Raw genomic sequence first — 23,026 nt, 5'->3', positions numbered from 1 at the left:
ATAGATGAAAGTAGACCTATTTTTATCGACAAAAAAGAGGTCAAAAAATTTTTGAGATTTTTTTTTTATTTGTTATAGAATTTTTTTTCTTCCAATTACTTATTGTAAAGAAAACGTCATAACTTTTAAACTAAGCGGTATATCCTGATAAAATAAAAACAGTAATAATGCTAAATAACAGGCAATACTAAAAAAATACATAAAATACATAAAAACGGCCAAAAAATAATAAAAAATTAAACTTTTTGAAAAAAATCTGCTTTTAAATTCGTGTTTTTTTTGGTTATTTGATAAATTTCTCCAAAAAATGCCCCTATAACCAGTGGTTTTTATTACTTTGTATTATTCTCTATCGTATTACCTTCGTAAAACCAAAAATTGCATGTCTCTATCCCTATTACAACATTTGCTATGATCGTTTGAACAAAGGCCTGCCACAACATTTTTCTCCGCTACAGTTAGAGACAATTTTAATGTTAACTAAAATGCTTATTTTACTTTGAAATCTTTTGTTTTTATTTGAAATCTAACTTGTCTTTATCAAAATAACAAATCTAGAGCCATTTTTAGTTTCGTTGTTAACGAAGCGTTGAATGGCGCGCCCGGAGAGGCTTAGTTCAAACGATCATTGCAAACGTTTTGATAGGGATAGAGACATGCGATTTTTGGTTTTACGAAGGTAATACGATAGAGAATAATACAAAGTAATAAAAACCACCGGTTATAGGGGCATTTTTTGGAGAAATTTATCAAATAACCAAAAAAACACGAATTTAAAAGCAGATTTTTTTCAAAAAGTTTAATTTTTTATTATTTGTTGGCCTTTTTTATGTATTTTATGTATTTTTTTAGTATTGCCTGTTATTTAGCATTATTACTGTTTTTATTTTATCAGGATATACCGCTTAGTTCAAAAGTTATTACGTTTTCTTTACAATAAGTAATTGGAAGAAAAAAAATTCTATAAAAAATTAAAAAAAAATCTCAAAAATTTTTTGACCTCTTTTTTGTCGATAAAAATAGGTCTAGTTTCATCTATTTTCATATGTACACTTTAACGTGACTCACACTGTATAGTTATAACAAATGTAGTTAAATGCAAAAAGATTTTTCCAAATCCTCGCGGCGATCTCCCGTACAACTGTGATAGGAGCTTAGTTTATATTTTATTCATACATTGTATTGTTGGAATATCAATTGCCTCGCCCGGCGGTGGGTAAAGGGTACATTTCCAATCCGCACGGGATTCACTTAGATTTGAAGGAAAATAGATTTCGATTTCCAAAGCTGCGACAAAGCAATCCGATATATTTTTCAGACAGATATTGCTAGCGATTTCTTTTGAGCTTTGAAATATAGGGAGGGAATTTAAAAAGATTCCGTGTATTTTCTTTATGTGAAAGGGCGCGTATATTCCGATGTTGTGTAAAGTTGGTTTACTATTGTTGGCTTATATGAAAAAGTGGTGCTTTAAAAAGAACATTCGTACTTGTACCGGAAAGGGTCTCTAGTTCCGAGTTTAATTTAATTATGGAGGATAGTTAACGATTTATCTGTTTTTTTATTTAAGCCAGAAAATAAAATAGTATCGCATAAGGTTGATATTAATGAAGTAAGCAACTTAAGAAGTTAGTTTACTGCTTGAATAGTAGCAATATTTTTTATATTTCATTAAAAGTTGCAAGACTTATGGCTCCATAAATTCGTCCGCGCAGAGGTCAATGTCTCCTAGCCGTAGACGGCTTGTTTCCTCTTTTTAATTTTGGCAGCAGACAATACGAAGGAAAACATTAAAGGGGAGCTTCCACCCCTTTCGTGGTGATTAATTTATTATGTTCTTTGTTTTGATTTCTCTTAAAAACCGTAAATGAGTTAATGCATTGTAACGACTTATTGCAGTATTTGACGGTAAAGCATAAGAAATAATATGGAAAGTAGAGATGTAAGTTATTTGGATTAAACATGAAAGAGAAAACATTTATCACATGGTGATTAATTGTCACTTAAGGTCAGTTAAATACCTGATTGGATTGACTGACTACTTTAAAGAAACCATGAATCTAAGAACTTTAGTAAGTGAAACTATACTTTTAGCAGTTTGACTGTATACGGTAGAGTCAGTGCTAAAAGCAATGGCATAAGTTATGTACCAAACCCGTAAAAGTATCACTCGTGCAATATAAAAGTTAACGACACAAGAAAACGCGTTTTCCACAACATTAAAGATAACAACAATACGGGAGCGAGCGAGTGTAGAGCCTCCCGCGGGGTGGCGGTCGGGGGGTCGAGAAAAATTCAATATTAATATGAAGGAGGTGCGAGCGAGAGCCGCCGGGGTCTCGCTCCCGCGGCCAATGGCGAGGCTTGCCGCCGTCGCGATATGATGAATTTATGGATGTAATAAAAGCGAGGTGTGCGATTGGAGGAGCGGTCAGAGCGCGCTTATTTTCTTTATTTTCATATTTGGGTTGTTGGTCTTACGTCGCTCGCGTTCCTTGTGGACGTCGGACATTTCTATTCTGGGGTTATGAACGACCCCCCATAATGACGTACATAAGGAGGTGCAGATACTTACATACATAGATTTGTATACGAAGACAGTTGTAGTATTTTGAGATTGGAGAAGTTGGCGGTGTTGTGGGGGCACTCGTCGTACAAAGGCTCTGGCAGTTGATTGAGGCGTGAACGACGCTCGGCCGCGGCCGGGGTTTCTTTCTTCATTTGCTACTCGAGTGGCCGAAACGACTCGTATTTGCATGAGCTACTTTCAGGTATTTGTTTCGCTTTTCCCGTAACAAGACAAGACGTCCTTCGGTCTGGGCGTAGGAAAATCTTGAGACTAGGCATGGTTAGCTTTGTGCTTAACTGTGTGCTTAGTTACTATCTAACTGAATTGTAAGTAGACTTGACATGTAAGCTACTCGTACTTAAAAAAACTGTAAAACATATCTTTTTCACTGTGAATGAAACTTGATTTAGCTATCAAGTCAATCTCTAGTTTGGCATGGAGTGGGGTAATCGTATAAAACCTTCATGCCTGCCATTTGACAGAGGCTTTAGATCATCAGGCATAGACTAATTTCAAATATATTTATGGGTTGAAATAATTGACGTTTTTGATAAGTGACATAGAAAATAAAATCTAAGAAACTTGGGTATCGAATTAGTTTTTTGTTTCATTATCAAATAAATAATTTGAGTAGATTGTTAATGATGCTTCACCTAAATCATATAAATAAAACACCTTTGCAAATCCATGAATAGTCTGCTGAAAGTCGAATAACAAAACTAAATGGCCGCGCCAAGCACCGGAGGCACGTAAGGCGCTTACACGACGAATCGGCGTATCTGAAGGGAATTGATACCGTCAATATAATGCTTCGGATAGAAAACCGTTCAAAAGGCAGAGCCCTGACATTCGCAAGACAACGCAGACAAAATAAATAGGAGGGCGGAGGAGTGCGGCGAGCGGCGAGGCGGAAGTATTGGGGATCAGCCGCCAGCGCAGTTTTGAAGTCCAATTATATCGCAGGTGCGGCTTGCGAGCATTACCGGTGCGAGACGATATGCGACTGGGACATATTTGTATGATTCAGTCAAGACGATGCTACGAAGAAATATTTGTATGATTCGTTCATTAAAATTACATAACTTACTGCTTGGGCTTGATAAGGGAATTTTTGACAGCACCTAGTGATCCAGCGTAGTTTTGAATTCCAATTATATCGCAGGTGCGGCATGCGAGCACTACCGGTGCGAGACGTTAAGCAACTGGGACATATTTGTATGATTCATTTATTAAAATGACATATTATACTTACTGCTTGGGCATGATAAGATAATTTTTGACAGCACCTCGTTCCAGCGCAGTTTTGAAGACCAATTATAACGCAGGTCCGTCTTCGATGAACAGTTGCAGAATTTTCCAGTTGCAAACTAAGTGCAACTGGAAAATTAATATACTTGTATAAGTAATTTATTAAAATACTTACCACTAGATGACTTCAAAGTCACGATGAACCCTTTTTGACAGGACCCAGTTGGTGACATTAGAACGTACCATCGTGTGCTTAGAATGTAGGTGTAAAGAAGTAGATTGAGATATGTGATAAAAGGCTTGTGATTGGTAAATCTGAAATTAAGGTAAATATTGCATGTTTTCGAAATCATAACTCAGTTTTTATTCAGATTTCAGACTGAAAACTCTATATTGTGAAAATTGCCTTTCAATTAAAATACAAAGTAAAGTTATAGATCATACAGAAATTCAATATTTTACTAAACAAATAACAAGAAGTAAACATAAAAATTGCCTTGTAAGTGTTGTTTGTTTAGTAGTAGTAATTGAAATAAATACGACTTGTTATGCGGAAAATAAACGTGTCTATGATTTATACGAGCTGGAAGGAATTCCTGAAAATGCGAGTGTCAGAAAACAATGAAAAAATGGTTATCAGATTTTTCAGGACTAAGGAGACTTTATACGAGTACTTATATTTTGTGTTTTCTAGGACTCGGTAAGTTTTCAGGACGGCATGTCATACTCTATCGAATTCCATTTCAAATAAGATGAAACTTACACGCATGGTACGTCAATTAATCATGGGCACGTCTTTCTCTGTTATTAACTAACAAAGTTATTAGCATAAAAAGTTAAAGCATTTATTAACTGTTAAATATGAACAATCAACATTTTTTTCTGCCAATAAATCATTTTTAATAAATAAAAACATGACATCAACAATGAAACTAGCGAAGCGTAATCTAATATTATATTTATACAACTACAATTACAAAATAACTGTGTGGTTTAATAAACCGTTTACTTTGCGGGTAAACACATAAATCTGGAATGTTTTCATACGCTATTTCATATACGTAAAGGCGGGCACTTCACGAGCAGTGTACTAGGGTACAAAAGGCGAAGTTTTCCCGCAGCGAGATTCCTTTTTCTTTGTTTGGTGTATTTATTGTAAATCTACTCATACCAGCCCGCCGCCCGCGCCCTCTCAAAGTATTCCGACATAACTTTTGGCTCGGCTACCTTATGTATCGTCGGCGGTGAAATTTAGGAGCTATAAAATATTGTTTGCTTAAAGGATTTGAGAATGTTGAATTTAGACTGTAACTGAAAGAGACAATTGGTATTGAATTAGACATATTAAATACATTCTGAAACCCAATGAAAAGCTATTATTATGAATTTATAATTGGATTAGTCTGCATAGCTTGTGAACACGTTCGAAGCTGTGTCGCAGAGCTGAGTTTGGAACGTGTAACTAATTTTGTAGTAAATGCAAGGCAAATTAAGCGTTGCAACTTTGATGGCAACATAAATAGAAATCCAGTATGAGTGGGAAGGGCGCAGCCGAAACTTCGGAGCTTTCCAAACGTAGCATCGTCATTAATGTATGCATTTGAACAAGTGGTAGTTTGAACAGAAATTGCGAACTAGGTAGAGCGAGCGCACGGTCTCGTTAATATGATTTGCCCGCAGCCGGCGCCGCGCACCGCCGCTCGTGACATTTTAACCAACTTAATAAACTTGCTGCGCACTAGTTTTACTGATTTGTACCTAATACCCGCTCGGTACACATTCGCTCACGCTTCGGCACAACTTTATACGAGCGTCTGACGTCACTCGCCCGCCGTCTTTTGTTTGTCACCGATAGTGCGATGCTCAGCTGTTTTCAGACCCATCAAAAAGTTTACCCGATAAATCAATCTGCGTGAAGATGTTATGTTTACTGCAGAAGGGATGCTAAAGTTTTGCTTCTAATATGTATTTCCTGGTTTAATATGTTAGAGATTAGTCTTCATTGCATACACATACGTCATACACGTTTGTGACTTTACTTGATATTATTTAAGACAGTTCGTAATAAAAGCTTTCGAAGTTAAAGTCCTTCTTACTTTAAGATTCTTCTATATTTATTGATCATGTCAGCCCTGTAAATAAAATTACCCATCATAAAAATACATTACGTCATCTACAAACCTATTGTAAGTCTTATGATAACGTTTCCTCGCAACATAACATAAAGGCCCATTAGAGTCCGATGCGGCCACGGGAAGTGCTACAGAAGACGTGTAGTGGGCAGAGGGTGGTGGAGGTCCAGTCTTGAAGATACTTAAGGGGGTGGCCCCCCCGGCGCCGGACGACTTGCTTATTCTATCAAGCGAGCACACACGCGCCTGCAGCGCACACAGCCGCGCGGCATTATACGACCGGCCACCACTCCACTGTGTCAATACAATACGCTCTCTTCGGCTGGACTTAGATTATTTAGAAAGCACTTGTAACGTTCATATAAGAAGCGCCGCGGAAGACGGCGCTGACGTCACAATGGCCGCTACGTGCCCGCCTCGGCCGGCTCGGGATACGCCGAAAAAGATTACGATCCTAAAAAAACAGCGTCCACTCGCGGCTGTATACCTAATAATATTATCTCCACAATTGACTTTGCCCAAAGGTGGTTTTGTATTTCGAACCATCACGGGGCGAGACGATTGTTTGTCTTACCCTGGCCGGACAAGGAATTCACCTGTGTTAGTACGATACGACACATTAGTGAAACGTTTTTATATGTCTCAACATTCAGTGTAACGTAAACTACGATAAAATGAAATATACAATAGGTTTAGATATCTCGTAGAGTAAAAAAATAATTATAACAAAGCTTATATTGAAAAGAGTGCAATCGCCATGATTTAATTCGGCAAAAGTATGCAAGCTTTTAACTCGTGACATGTTAGGGTGCAAAGCTTATTACAGTTAAATATGTATGCAGGAGTGTCAAATGCATTAAACATGACAGGGAAACACCATCAGAGTCATATCGCGGCCAGGAGCGGCGTGAGACTACGCCGCTGGACGCGGATTATCCGCTACGCGGCTACGCCGTAGCACTCTCGCCTACTACGAGCGCGGGCGTAGCATTAGCGCGGAGATTGCTATCTAAACACACATGGAAAGATTAAGTTACGAACTTTCAGTTCAAATTTGGAAACAGCCAATATGGAAAACTAGTTACCCTCTCGAGTTGAGTTAGTCCCGTAAGTTTTAGTTTCGCTGAGATTAGTTATCGCAACTTATCCTTTGCTTATTCGAGTATCTAAAATTAATGGTCCTTTAAATTAATAAGTGTCAAAGTTTAGCGACGGCAGCTTGCAGACGTGTGCGCGCGCGTGTGTGTGTGCCGCTGAGACACCGGCTCATGTGTGGGTACTTTCATAAATCTGTTGGGAGATATATGAGAGCGCAATTTCCGGTATCCGGCCATTAGCGCCGAGCTTTTATAAGCTTAAAGCTTAGGTTAAAGATTTTCTGGGTAGTTTAATGCGAATCTTGTAATAGGTACTATAAATTTTCTATAACGTATGTGATTGCATATTAGGTGTCGATTCGGGAACTTTTAATGTGTGTAACTTGGCCTAATGTCTGTTTGTACTACCTGCTTGGTGTTAGTTTCTTGTGTTAATGTGGATGTGTGCTGTAATTTAGTATAACCGTGGGTTTATCTTTGCTATTGATTGAATTTAATGTGTTTCGACTTGGAGATAAATGAAAAGTGTTTGAGCAAAAAATGAGGTGTTCGGGTGGGCGGTCCGTGGAGGCGTATGTCTGGGGCGGGCGGGAAGCGACTTATTATTTTTATCGACCGTAAAAAGGTGCCGGACCTCGCGTGGACCCTCACGGCTCTTCTGGGGAGATTCCAATTATTTACGGATATTTTGTCCCAAATCCCGAAAAATACTGACCGGGACAGGGGTGTGGTACTTATATTATGCCCGATTAGTACTTGCCAACTTTTACTGCCTTTAATGACCCCATCCTTTTTAGAACCACTTTCGATTAAATTGGATGAATAAAACATTAAGTACCTACCAGAAAAAGTAATCTGTGATCGAGTAGGATACAAACGTGTTAACGTTCTTGGAATCTATATTGACACTTTATTCTAGGGTTGAGTTGCACCACCTTATTTTAACCGTAACAATAATATCGGTGCTATTTGTATGGAGTTTGACAGATTTTTGACATTTTTCAAAGTTAAAGTAAGGTAGTGCAACCCAGCCTAGGCGTTTGAAATTAACAAAAGACAGATGCTTGTTTAAAATTAGCTGATAAGTGCGCGGTGTGCATTGAGTCGAAAAGCGGAGTATAAAATCGTGCCATTTTTGAATAATTGATAAAAATTTGAAACATCTGTTCCGGGTGTCACCCGACGCCGCTGACGGGTGTCATGCAGCTGCAGCGCCACTCGCTGTCGCCTGCTCAATAATGCAACAATGCACGCCATTGTTCTCCGCTGACGACCCACTAACCATAAACAATACACTCACTTTGACGTACTAACTCGCTGTCGCTTGTCGCTACACAACGCCGGTTTTTGTTTACCCGATTTACATTTCACAGCGGCAAATCTTTTCCCAATTAACTCGACAATCTTCATAAATCAATTTCCCCCCGAATTGAATGTCAATAAGTAGGGACGATGTTAAACGACGCGCCGTAAAATAAAACTTTCCGGAGGGCGCAAAGTTCCAGCAAAAAGAATATTTACATTATTATTCTCTTCATTATGTTTTGAAGAATAATCATGGGCACCGTCTCCCATTCCACTCTCCCGATTGAGTTTTTATTTGAATATTTTTAAGGTTCTGCTTATCTTCGATAAATTGAACCTTTATACAATTATCACTTGACTGAAGATTTTTTCCTAAAACTGCAAGCTGTTACAAAGATACGAATTGTATTATGGAAGGCGTTAGAAAGTCAAATTGCCAATTAGAAAATGTCTGCATTCAATAAATTCTGTGATTTATCAAAAAAAAATGTTGTAAAATATGTTATGAGATAAGAAGATACATAGTTTGGCAAAGGGATAACAATTATTACATTTTTTATATTATATTCCTTGTGATGCAATCAAAATGTACGGAACCCTCTGCAGGCGAGTACAAGCTGCACTTGGGCGGTTTTTTTCTCTTGCCGTTCACCGAGTTCGTCTCTACGCGACAAAAGGAAGTTTTTATTAGCATCTTAATGATTTTACGGCGAGTCCCCGGTTACAACAGCCTTTATGTCGTCAGATTTTCTTGAGTATTTTTTGTCGAGTTTTTTGCATCTTACATTATTAAAGTTTTCATTCCGTCGCTTAATGAAGCTCATTTCTTCTGTTCGTCCGGGCCTTGATTGCCTTTGTTTTGCATAAATGCAAGATTTCTATAGGTTTCTTTCTAAAACATCGAGCAACTTCCAAGACTTGAAATTTGTTCTCGGAAGAGGCAATTAATTGTTTCCTCTCTTTCCTTTTTGCAATCTTAAGTAGGAAAGGTGAAACGAACTACTTATACAATCAATATTTAAGTAGCTACTAGATTTTGCATGTTAATGGCAGACAATTTGGTTCTTATATCAGTATTGATTGATGTTTTTCGTAGAACTAGGTAACTATACCTACATACAAACATTTTAGTTTTAATAAAAAGTTTGTTACTTGAAATTAGTGTTGTCAGTAACGCAGGTACGAGTACATTAATATTTTCTGCCATTGAAACGTAAAGTATCGATTAGAAATGAGACAGACGACCCTGAGCGAAGCAGGTGGCAAATGAATCGGCCCCGTGCAGATCCGATTTGTCCCTGCACTAATTGCATTCATCTCTGCCCCAGACTGATTTATGCTACGCCTACGCCTTGCTGCCGTTCTGCTATTGACTACTTTTCCGATTGTCTTACGTACCCAGTGATGCGACAGCCACTTGTTTTGAATCCGAGTCTATTCGGATCGATTTAAAGTGACTCTATTTTAGTTAGCAATTGTCTCTCATCGGAGTCGTCATTTCTTATCAGCTTCATTAAGTGGACTGTAGGAGTAACGTGATAATACTGTAGTAAAAATGCTACTAGACCCAGGTAACTTTTACAAACTAAATTTCCTGCAGCAGTCGCCAATTTACTGCGGAAGTCTTGTTAGAAATGATAAGTAATATGATTATTTTAAAATTAATAAGACTTAGCCTTATCTTGAAAATTTGTGTTACCGATAGCAATAAATCATAATGGTTTTTATAAATCGAAACAATATTTATTAACTTGCCTATTAGGTAAGATTTATTATTCAGAAAATTGTTGGAGACTTATGTTATGACAGGATTTTAGAAAAAGATTTTATATCTGTTTTCAAAATTAAATCAAAACTAGGCTAACGGCAAACACATAACGTTAGCCTTACGCGCCACAAAATAATAATTGTCCGGAAAATCGCCGGAGGCTGTATGTAATGTTATGAGAGGAAGGCCGGCCGTTTTTCTCGAGCGGCAATCGAGTCCGAGATCTTGCTTTCTTTTTAATTTCCCTGCGGCCTCCTAATGAGGTCCCGGCGCGGGCCCGCCGTTATCTATGATATTCCTGAGGTTGATGCTTATTGTGCGTGTCACTGATGGCTTCCCTTTTATTATCCTCTCGAACACAATTCAGCGGCCGCCCAAATGAGTTCTTCTCATTTGCTTTGCTCTCTTTATTTCTCCAGGCGGCTGTTTGTCTTGTGTCATGACTTAACTTGCTTTAACTTTATTGGAATGGCCACGGACTGTGGTTCGTTTAGGTTTTTTCTCCGCATTTTACATTTGAATTAAATCGATCTGCGTTTAAAAGCTTACATTTTATTCCGTTACATCAGTCGCTCCCAACTCGAACCACGCCGATATTTTAGTCCACCAATTAAGTAGGCCAGTATTAAGTACCGTACTTTTGAGTAAATACGTCGTTGCGTTATATTAACTTACACACTTACATTATGATGATTTAAAAAAAATGCATTGTGCATCAACTATTATTATGCTATTAATCCCTCATTCCATATCAACAATATTAGACTAGTAATATTTATGCTATCCCAGCTTAAGCTAACAAATCACACGACTCCGCCTCCACTTATCTATTAAAATGAGAGATTATTGTCGGCTCGAGCGTTGTGCCGATGGGTCGGTGTTATTTTCACTGGATTGTCCAATATTGTCACAATATCCATGGAAGGGCAATTAGAGACGTGTCGCGCGTGGCCGCCACGTGGCGCGCGCGCCGCCGCCGCGCCGCCCTCATTACACCGCGATGTTTGTCCTGTACGCAACGCCAGGATAACGATACGTTTAAATAAAATCCTCTAGCTCGTGCCAACGATTTTATAGGACAGTAATTCGGCATCACAGATAACCGAACGAGGGGAAGAAAACCACCGCGCCAATTTAATCGCACGAGAATATATTCTCGATGCGACTCAGAAAATTAAAATGACAGATGTTTCCCCGACACCCCAAACGCGATTAAGCGACCTCGCTGAATTAATAAACGGAATTGCAACTGAAAAATTTGGGTATCAAGGAAATCCCCTTTGAGGAATTTACTTCATTTAAATATCGCATTTTTCTTGAAGATTATACCTTACGACAGCCATAAAAGAAAACAGGCGGCCCGCCCCTCGATAATGCGAGGAGCCCGAGGAATTTTTGTTCCGTTCAAATCTCTCCTGACATAGGTATATTTTGCGAGATCGCATGGAGATTTTAATACCCGATTTTATTTAAATTCGTTTAGGCGGTGCGGGTGACTCGCCCCTAGACATTTATCGCGAGGGCGTGATTGTATTTATAAGTAGAAGGTGTTTTGACTGCCATTCGTGGTTTATCATATTTTATCTGTTTTGGTAGAGTTTCCAACATAGCTTTTCTTATTTCAGTAATTGTAGAATGGACTGAAGATTTATGTTGAGCTGAAATGTGTACCTATTGCAACAAATGTTACTATTTCCTACTCACTGACTATTCTTATTACTTATATTCTGACTTGTTTGAATGAGGGAACATATCGCGGATATTTATTTTATACTAGTTTTTTATCCCTCGTTATTGATGATAAGTATTTTCAAAGGGACCTTTCAATGTTCTTATCGTTAGTATCTTTGCCGGAGTCATCACTCACTTAGGGCGACGTCATACGCGCTGCACCGCCTCCGCTGCACCGCGGTGATCATTCTTCATTTGTCGCGACCGCCGCCCGCCGCCGCCGGACCTGGGGATGTGCCGGATCCATTACTGTAACCCAAAATACTATCCCCTATCTAATAAATACTTATAATATCGCTCGCAATATACCTATGCCTTCTCCCTTACATAAACATAACAATAAAACCCTTTTACCATATACGATGCTAGCTCTATTATGTGGCTTATATGATGTCAACGACCCCCTGAAACAATACTCAGATCAGTCAGAAAAATGGCTGTAATTTTTCGACCCGTTCTTACATCTTCCATCTCAATGAATTTCACCGCCAAAATTTTCCTTGCCATTTGTTTCCATCGCGCAAGATCTTTTCGTATGAGGCGAGTTCTCTGTTAATATATGTGCCCGGAATACCGTGGCCATATATTACGCCGACCTCTGCCGGACCGGACATAACAATCCTCGATTTGCTATAATATCGGTCGTGCGTCCCTGTCGGCGGCCGCGCGAGCGAGCGGGCCGGCGGCGGGGGCTCTACGTGCCGCGTATAATAAGCATTTCATGCACGGGGTGCGGGCGCGGGCGCGGGGTCCGGAGGTTACGTACGTACCTATTTCCCGTAAGTCGTGTACCTAACCGGACCGTATATTATGAGCCGAGGGTCAGCGTTCCTCCGTCTCTGTCCCTCGCATCGCCGGCGCCGGCTAAGCATAATTTCGTGTGATATATCGCGGACTGGGAAACCGTGATGGACCTCTATGAAAATTGTCCCCCGTCCCTCTTGTAGGGTTTTCAGAGTAACGACAGCTCTCTCGTTTAAGTCGGAATATTAATACCTCAGTTGTACTAAGCGCCGACTGGACGGTAGCAATTTACTTTAATACGTAAAGGGAGCGCCGTAAAAGTATTGGCTATATTGATAGCGGTCGCTGTAGCGCTGAATTCATCTTCTATCTGTACGATTTATATACGTGGAGGCCGTAAAACGGAACAATAAAAACCCAAAACAGCAATAAATTTCAAGCAATAGAGGCAAAGGTTCGAGCGTGCCTTATCAATTCCCTCCACGCATGGGACTCGAATCGCAACATAAACTTATGACGAAAGTCTCGACCTTAGGCCATGTGTCTACTTATACAAGGCTCTGATGTCACGCGGGCGTTGTTATTGTAAATAATTTGTTGAATGTAAATAGTTAAAGAGGAAACGCTGTTTACAAGCAATCAACACTTAGCGAACAATTGTACGAGGGTCTCAGGTAGGTAAAACAAATAGTGGACAAGTCCAGCGCCTCCACCGGGAGGGAGGGTCCTCTTAAGGGCAAGTAAGTGCGGCTGGTGTGAACACCGCAAGATGTTCTTTATGCATTAGTAATGCCATCTAATTGAAACAGAATTACGATTTTGACCACTACCCCGATCTTAAATTCAACGGAACCCCTGAATCAATAATAAGATTCCTTTTAGTGGACAACACTGGACGGTAGCGATTTCTTAGAGATTAGGCTATATTTTAATAGAGAGGTGGTCGGAAGCACGAGTATACGGCTATTAATAATTCGTGAGTGCGGTCCGGCGCACTTACGGCGGCGATTCATTATCGTTACGGGCTCGGCGGCGGAGATCTACGATATAGCTCCCTGATTGACCCCGCATTAAAAATTACATACAAACAGGGCAGTCGGAAGCTAATACTCGACCTGTGTACTTTCTTTGTTTCGATTCGTTTCCGAGACCTATCAAAAATTAATAGAGTGGGCAGTCGATCGATCGAGGTTGCGGCGAGCATTCATAACGGGCATAGATTGTACGTGAAAACGTCTCGGGAATTTAATGGCGCCTTTGATTCGTTAGGTTAATTTTGGAGGGGTCTGGGACGGCGGGCGCAGCGGTCGCCGGAGGGTCGAATAAATATGTCCCAAAGAGTTAAGTGGTGGAGAAGTGTGGAGCGGAGACCGCGTCCGACGTTTGCTCTTCCACTCGTGTTGTTGCACCACTTATTACACACAAAGTTCTGTTAAAGTTTTCTCCGACACTCGAGCGCGAGTTTAATTTACTCGATAGTGTAAATAAAGCGGGCGGAGTGGGAAGTTTCGCGGCGAGGCCCCTGGCGACACTCGACGCGACACCCGGCTGCGGTCGAGTGATAATAACGTCCCATCGCGTGGGACTTCCTTATTAATCGCGAACGACAAATTTTAACGACAAGAATTAATGAATCTCGTTACACGGGTTAATCCCCCGGTCGTAAAGTGTTCTCGGCGGCAGTTAAGGTGCGCGGGGCGGGCGACCACACACCTACGCCGCGCTCCACACCTCGGCGCTGCTGCTTTGTTGTTCGTTTGTTTTGTCTTTCCTTATCATAAACATTTGAAGATATTACTTTTTTAAAACGTAACATAGAACTACTAATGCACGGATATGAATTTTTTAAGCTTTACATTTAATAACATCAATTACGTTTATTACATTATATTTTTCAGTGCACTTTAAACTTTATTCAACCACAGACAAAAAAGGGGTTAATTGATTTTAAAACGCAGCCATTCAATGTGCATGTGTCGAATTAAGAAATTATTGTCCTGTGAAAGGTGTATTGAGGCGGGAAGATGAAACGAGTGCGAGCGACGGTTTGACTAAGGGAATCCAAGATATATCGTCCGGTTAACGAGCATGTGCGAATGGAACTTTATTGTAATTGCCTTTTGTATAAGATCGGGACAGGGTCATTACGGGTCGTCCTCACAATCCGACCTCCCGTTTGCAAAACTTTCTTTACTAGGCGTTCACTTGTTATGTGGTTCCGATGTACATTCCAGCCTAAAGACGCGACGGAGCGGGGTGCGGAAGAAGGATGAGTCGATTTATAAATTCAATTAAAGGTTAAATGAAATGTTGATATTGAGTTCCATCAGAGGCGAGTGTGTGCGCCTATTCATCAGGTGAAGAGGTGTGCGCACATTAGGGGGCTCAGGCGGCCTCAAAGCCAGAAGACTGATTATGTCTATCCGCAATTTCTCTCCGGCTCTATTCTCGCGAGCGAAAACTAGCGAGTTTTCCACCGCGCTATTAAGCGGTCGCTTTTACATTTGTCCTTATAATGGAAAATGTGCTACTAATTAATTTAAAGCGAAACTCATTTATGTCGAAATGCGTGTCTATTAAGCGATGATGGGATGAACGCCTTTCAGGTCTACTCTTACACGTTATGTTGGGAGCCGTTTAATTGTTTCTGGTGAGTGGTTTTAACCGGTTTTCTTTTGTTTGTCTAAGAACGTGTAGGTTGCGGAATAGTGAAAATTATACGTGGTCCTATTACAAGCCCTCACCCCATTAAGTAGAGCGAGCTCATTCTCGGTAAGACTAATCAAATAACAGTCTCCCCACGGCCCCCGCCCTCGTGCCCCTCGCGGCCAGCGGTCATCTCTCTTATCGATTGTGGTGGAATTCGTGCACAGAATGCGATATTTCCCAGCAAGCGCTACACATTCTTAGATCCAATCGGGGAAATATTATCTCGGTTTCCTTTGTACGAATTCTTTTGTTACCTATTGCTTTGGCTTAGGCCAGGCTTTTACGTACATTTGCAGGTACGATTACATGTTGTTTCTAACTGAATGGCGTGTTAAAATGTAAAGCGCCTAGTTTGGATTCCGCTGTGTTGTTTCAAATAGCGCGCACTGTGAAAATATATCAGGCGCGTTTGATGTCGGTGTGGAGTCTATTTTTAGTGGATACCAAATGCATTTATTCTTATTTTAGTGGCGTTCTTAATTTTAGAACGCTTTGTTATTTTTTTTAAGATATTTTGTTAGTTAAGATAAAAGTTTACGTAGCATTTTTGTGCAGTTTTCTTGTAATTTTATGTGAACTCATATTTTCAATGACATTGTAATGGACTTCTTTGACCTCTAGTAGCTATGTGTCGATAAATGTTTTCAATTTTTAAACTCTCCAAAATATAGTCACATATGATACCTACAAGAATCGATGAGAGTCATATTCTACTCATGGTAATACCTCAAAGGGCTATTCGTTCTTTCTCCTTCAAAATAAATAGTAGAGTCCATAATTGGACTTAATTAACACGACAACCGGAACATAATCGTAGATGAATTGGTCAGCGGAGTTTGTTAGCGCTGGACCAGCCTGTCGACGCCATGAATATTGATGCGGCCCAGTTTCGCCTGCCACTTAGGGCTGCGACATTACGTTAGACCTGGACGATGGAGACGCTAGCGCTGACCAAAATTGATGACGTAATTTGGCAACTAGGGATTCCTTCAAGGAAATAATTGTGGCGTACAGGAAGAGATTTTGATTTCAGGAATAAGTTTTTGTTTTTAATACTCGTATCAGAAGACAACTGAAAAAAGTAACTTAAATTATAGACATAAGTAGGTAATAAGTACTAACAAAGTTGATCTACGACACTTTTCCTTTCCGTTTTATTGATTATCTAAAGTTTTTAAATAGGTAACTTTGATTTTGTATGACGAATCTTCTTTTCAAAGCCGGCAGCAACGTGTACATTTTGCGGCGTATTTTGGCTAGCGTATCCCGTTTCTAGTCCGGCTAAAAGGTTTATCATACCCAGTAACTCGTTCCCGGGAAGGGAGGTAGATTCGTCACGACGAATGCAAGTGCCGGTCGTCTGGCAGCCGGCCCACTCTGTCCGGCATGTAATTCTAATGAGTATTAGTGTCGTACGTCTGCCGTCCCGCACCACACATTTCGATACAGCGATTGCGATTCGGGAGAAGGATGCTGAATTTGCATAGCTTTATCCTGAAACAAAGGAGGTATTGTAAGCATTTGAGCAACTAGAATGTATTGTTGGTTTCTATGTCTTATTTACCCTATTAAGTAGACTAACTATTTTTGAAGCTAAACAAATGTTGGTAGATCAAAATCGTCTGAAATAAGTCTGAGTTTTGTAATAAATTTTAGCCTTAAAATTCATTTAGCACAGCTATCGTACATGCTAAGTTTTAACCTAATTTGTTCAGCTAGTAATGGATTAACAAATAACCAAGTCATATTTTGTCTAAAACACCGACATTAAAATAATTACACTGATTAAGTTAAAATCAAAGCAATTCTAAGGAAAACAAAGCGAAATCCGTGAAATAGCCTATGAATACAGACCGACAGCTGAAAAGGATTTCGTCATTAGGAAGGCTAGCAACTATGCAGCGCGTACGTTGCCGACCGTACGCCGCTTCACTGGACTGTGAAAATGATTTTGATTTGACCCTTTGAAGGGTGGCTCTACCGCAAAATTACATTTCCATCTGTGAATTTGCTTATGTATCTGACACTCCATTATACATAGCCCGTAATTGGAAGGAGCGATCATATGAGCTACAATGTTGTTAAAGCATTCATCGAATCCCGAATACAGATTGTATTTGTTACGCATTCGTAATGAGCGATATTCATCAATGAGCTTCATGCTTTAATTAGTGAATGATTTTGTGATTACGTATTAACTCATTTTGTTTGAAGCGCGTCTGTCATTTTGGGAAAATAGCGTTAATGAACTCATTTGGCGAGGTAGTTAGATACGTAGTCACGTTGTTGGAAAACATTATTTATAGTTTAGTTTCTTATTGGCATTTGAGCTAAAAATGCAAATAAGTATTAAGAATAATTTGTGTATTAATAATAAATGATGCCATTACATGTACAGCTACACAATGCTATCTGCTTTGTGACTTGGTAGGTGTTAGCATGATAAAATGTGGTGCACGATGCGTTTCAATACTGGAGTGGTCTTGCAGCGTCATCGTCGGATTCTGTCTCTACCATGGGACGTTAAGGAGTACAAGCTTTATGGATTAGTTTTGGCTGATTCTGTCGTCGCGCTATGCCGCCACAGAGCCCAAAGAGTTAGGTAAGCTCAGAGTTTTTACTCTACTACGGCGTAGCACTCGTAGTTTCGTAGAGCTTACTGTTAAAGCTAGTAAAATCGTAAGTCATTACTAGTAGACGGATTCATTTTTATCAAATAGTAAACATCTGAAATTAATCCATTCAGCTTGAAAGCTTTTCATACAATATCAATAAGCGAGATGAAACAATTTAAAACCGTTACGGATTTAGAACAAAAAAGTGAATGAAATCAATTATGGCGGGTGTTCCCATTATACGGGCGATATTATTCCGGGTTCAGTATGAAGGGCGTCAAAGCGTAGCTCTTTATCCGCAAATGCGTCGTACGAGATAATTTTATTCTGAGAGTATCTCTCTTACTGCTGATATATTCAGCAGAATATTCCCATATGTGCGTAATTCTGCGGAATGGCAAAAAAGGTCTGTTTGAGGGGTGAAATATGTAAATTTATTGTCTTGGGCGGCCCCGCGGCGCAGGCGCCCCCGTCATACGCCGACACGTAGGATAAAGGAAATGTTAATGCGCGCCAATTTATGTGCTTTTCTATGATTTCGCTGAATCGGCCCCGCCGTTTTCCCCTTTATAGCTCGGCGGAGTTAGCTCTGTTTATAAATTGAAGTGTTTTCGATGCACCTTAATGGCTCAAAACTGAGACGGTTTGGATAAATGGTGCCTGTGTTGTTACTTGTGGCAAGCATTCGTACTATTTGGGAACTTAGAAGGTAGAATTTGTTTGTATTGAAGAATATTTAAATACAAAAGATAGTAAACTTTGGAATTTATCAGTCTGTAGGATACTTAAAATGGTTATGATAATGATGATTTAAGATTATGACGGACAATCATTGTTAAAATTTGTTGCAGATAGTCGCACTGAACAGACAGTAAATCAAATGATTTGATTATCATATTAAGTACATTTATGAATAAGTACTTTAGTAATAAATCTACACATCAGTTTGGTCGGTTAACAGCAGTGCCAAACATCCAATCTGTCCCCCAGCCATTCGGCGACTAATTCACAAAGACCAAATGTGACATAATACCAGCATAATTCAATGTTTTGCTCACCATATTGTATTTTATTTATGAGTTATGCCCTTTTGAACCTATTTTATCCCTGTCTGTTGTATGAAATTTTGTTGTCTGTCTCTGTCTCGCCGGAGCGGAGGGTGCCGATTCATCGCGGCTGTATGAACGGATGGTTAAATAGTACGAGTTAACTTACACCGCATCGGCTACGCGTCATTTAGGGGTGATGTGGACCGCTTTATGCAAGCAATTGAAAATTAAAACGCTGGCCTTTACTACATTTTTACCTAACTGCCAAAGGAGGTATATTTATTCCAATGCGATGAAGTTTTTAGACTTTTAAAGCTTGATAGATTTTACACTAGAAATTATTTTAGGAGTGTACTACATACATGTCTAGGGAAATCTATTTCGGTTCATGATTTTAATTTTATCTAAACACATCCAAAAACGGCATTAGTTGCAAAATGTAGTCCGATTACAATATGATTAATAAAACGCCATCAATATGACGAAACTGAGTTGCACTGAGCACGGTAAGTAATTAATTCTTCTTATCATTTAACAATAAGTACTAAAAACTACTATAAGGGTAGTAACATTAATATAACTACCTAGTACTTATTACTAGAATATAGTTACAATCACGACATATTGCATACCGCCGTTCGTCTAAGACTTCAGCTAAGTGCCAAAACGTCCGAAGTAGGGCGGCCGTCAGCTAAGGATTGTGTTCTATGCTAAAGGCAAGTAGAGCACTTTTCAGCCGACCCGGCTTTTAATTTAGGAGGGTTCCGTCTGTCGATATTTAAATTTTTAAGCGTCGCCCGGACACCAGAGACGTGCTCTACAAATTTATTTGCACAAATTTGTCAGACACAACTCTAACTTGTCATTGATTGTTTCCAATTTTCTGGTAATGCCGTGCAGTTGAGTTTTGATAAAATTGCAATCATAATTGCACGATTGTCGATGATGAAAATTTATGCTTTTCAGTTCCTGGATGTGGGCAGCGCAGGTCGTTGTTGACACCCTTGATCTTTTGACTGAAACAAACGAACGAATGATCATGCTTTTTAGTATGAGGTAGGTATATTTAAAAAAAACTAAGATAGAAAGAAAACCTGTCTATATGTTTGCACGATATTATTGTCATTTTAGACACACTAAAAGCAATTAGCTTCCCATCCCAATTAATTTTAACAAACACTATTCCTCGCCCAGCTGGCACCCCATAACACGGTTAATAAACCGACAGATGATATAAACAAGCGAATTGTCTGCGAGCGGCGAACATGGCAACATTTCCATAATAAAATTAATAAATCTGACAAAATGATCGTTTAGCGGCGCGTGCGCTCGCCGGGGGTCCGCCTCGGTGTCATCCTTTACACTGGTAGTTCGCGTTGGGGTTTGTCTACATTGTTTTGGGTCGAATATAATAGTAGCGTCCTTTTTAGGGTTCCGTAGTTATGAAGTAAGATTAAATCAGATGTTCATCTAAAATACTCGAAAAAGACAAAATGTATGAGAGTGACATACCTACATAAATTTTTATTTTATTTTAGTGGGATATGAGGATAGCAGTTGCGGAAAAGAGGGAAGAAGTAGGAATTTTAGATCAAGTTATTTAATAAAGTGAAATTTTACCATATAACTTGCTTGCTAATGATAAGTTACACGCTCATTAAATTAGTTTGGACTGACATTTTCGTTCAAAGTATTACTTTGAAATACTAGTTTTAAAGCGCATGTTATTTTTTGCAACAAAATAAAATACTCGCTCCTCGCTCGTCATTTAATAAGATCAACCTGAAATCTTTCAGAAATAGATAATAAAAACTTTAAAAAAACTGCGCGTTCCATTCAGAAAACAAAACAGCATCATTATGCCTCGCGTACGAAGTGTTAAAATGTAAAAAGGGAATAATGTTAACCGTGTGCCCAGAGGAACACGGTAATGCACCTACAGCGGTAATCGCATCACGACCGCACGGCCGCCGCGCGACGACGCGTCCGCTGCGTTAATGCCAATAGCGGTATTAACGGCATCGTTGCCATGCATGGCCTTTTGTTTAACTCGAAAAGACAATTTTCATCGATTTTCTTTTTATTTTCCCTTACCAAAAATTAAAAAAATAATAGCAATGAAATTACTTTAGCTATTAGGACAGCTTTTCTATATAATTTCTAATTAATGGTTCAAGTGTTTTGAGTGATATACGTGTTCCACGTATAGGCATAGAGAAAAAGTATTGAGTTGCGATTCCCACGAATATGGTGAACGTGAGTTAATTGAATAGTTCTTAAAACTTATGACCATAATTAAATGTATTTTATACAATTAAAGTGACCGCTGAAACTGTTTAATAATTTAAATTTAAATTAAGACCAATTTGGCAAACGAGATTTTAATTTCCTAAACCGCTCCAGATTAACAACAGATAACAGGTACAAGATTCTTTAAGGTTATGATCTAAAGCTTTGTGCTGCCACCTTGACCTTGATAAATTACACGGTTATTATTAGGTATACCATGTCGACTGCTATAAGTATTAAACTATCATTCTAGTGATCATAAATTTATTTCAATTGGGGTAAGTAATTGGTAGGTATTATTGTGTATCTTTGCACTTTACTAATACACTTACGATTGTCTAATCCTTCGTGATTTATATTTCGTTTATTGTGTACACTTCCGCTACGTTTGCTAATATACTCGTAGATGGCGTTGATTAATGCGTTATAAGTAAGTTTTACTTCCATTAACATAACTGCCCGTAAAGAGTCATGTCCCATGGTGTTTTGTAAAGCCTTCGTATAAGTTAAGAAAATTATTTCCAATTCACTTTAGTTTATTTTAGTTATCGTTAGTTTTGTCTCTGACAAAGCATTCATTTCTACTGATGAAAATCAACATTGCTCACAAACCCAATTTATGTAGCGAATATCAACAATGTTTTCGCATAAATAAATAATTAAGGAACTTGGTAAATAAGCGTGGCGGCCTCATTTATTATTCTTTATAAGGAAACAAAGGCGAGGGTTAGCCGTAATAAGGCTCCGCCACCTCGCCGGCTTATCTTTATTGCCTCCAACCCACGTAGAATAATAAATCGTTTTCATCAAAAACAAATACTCGACAGTTTTTGTCGGAGTCGAGCGAACGGGCGGTGGGGTGGCAATTTTCCACCCCCCATAATACAATATTTTCCGACATTTTCCACGGGAATACAGCTTCGAATCGCTCGCTCGGAAGCGGCAGGTTCCTTTAATGTGTATTTTTCGTCCAATCAGAGAGCGGCGAGAGTCTCGATATTACCTCAACTGTCACACATAAAGTGGGAAATATGGTCGGCAGATGTGGGGGTGAGGCCGGCGCGGCGCGGGCGGCTGCTTGCCAGTCGGCGCGCGTACGCGACGCTTCGGCGCGCCGGAAGGAACGCTCCGCGCCGAGCAGGTTTATAGCTTTTCTTTCAGCTCCACTCAGGTACGGCCGTATCATAACAGGGAATAGCGGCGCGTGATGTAAACCCGTGATAAAATAAACGTCGAGATAGGCTTATGTATTGTACAGTTTATCTTAATAATGGCCGCCCGGAGGAAACATTCGATTAAACTTTGCCTTTTGCCGGATGCTTTCTTGTTTTTATTTTAAACATCTATATATATAAAAGAAAGTCGTGTTAGTTACTCCACTTATAACTCAAGAACGGCTGAACCGATTTAGCTGAAAATTGTCAGGGAGGTAGTTTAGAGCCAGGAGAAGGACATAGGATACTTTTTATCCCGTTCGAAATTAAAAAAAAAAGTCTGCTTATTTATTGCCATTAAGGCGGAACAAAGTTCGCCGGGTCAGCTAGTTAATAATGAAAGTTATCTCGTGTTCTTTTTAATTTGTTATTAATTTATACAAAGTATAGATTTTACCAATGTTGAAAACTCCGTCGACTAACATTGACATCGAATAGTTTATTCGTCCACAGTTAGTCTCAGTCTCATTAGATTATTTTGATGAACCTAGGTATTACCTATTACACAATAATATTGCTACCAATCTCTATGCTATCGATAGTCATTCACATAGAT

The sequence above is a fragment of the Ostrinia nubilalis genome, chromosome 3 (assembly GCF_963855985.1).
Source record: "Ostrinia nubilalis chromosome 3, ilOstNubi1.1, whole genome shotgun sequence".
Classification (NCBI taxonomy): Eukaryota; Metazoa; Arthropoda; class Insecta; order Lepidoptera; family Crambidae; genus Ostrinia; species Ostrinia nubilalis.
The sequence above is the reverse complement of the archived record's forward strand: the minus strand, read 5'-3'. Positions refer to the sequence as shown.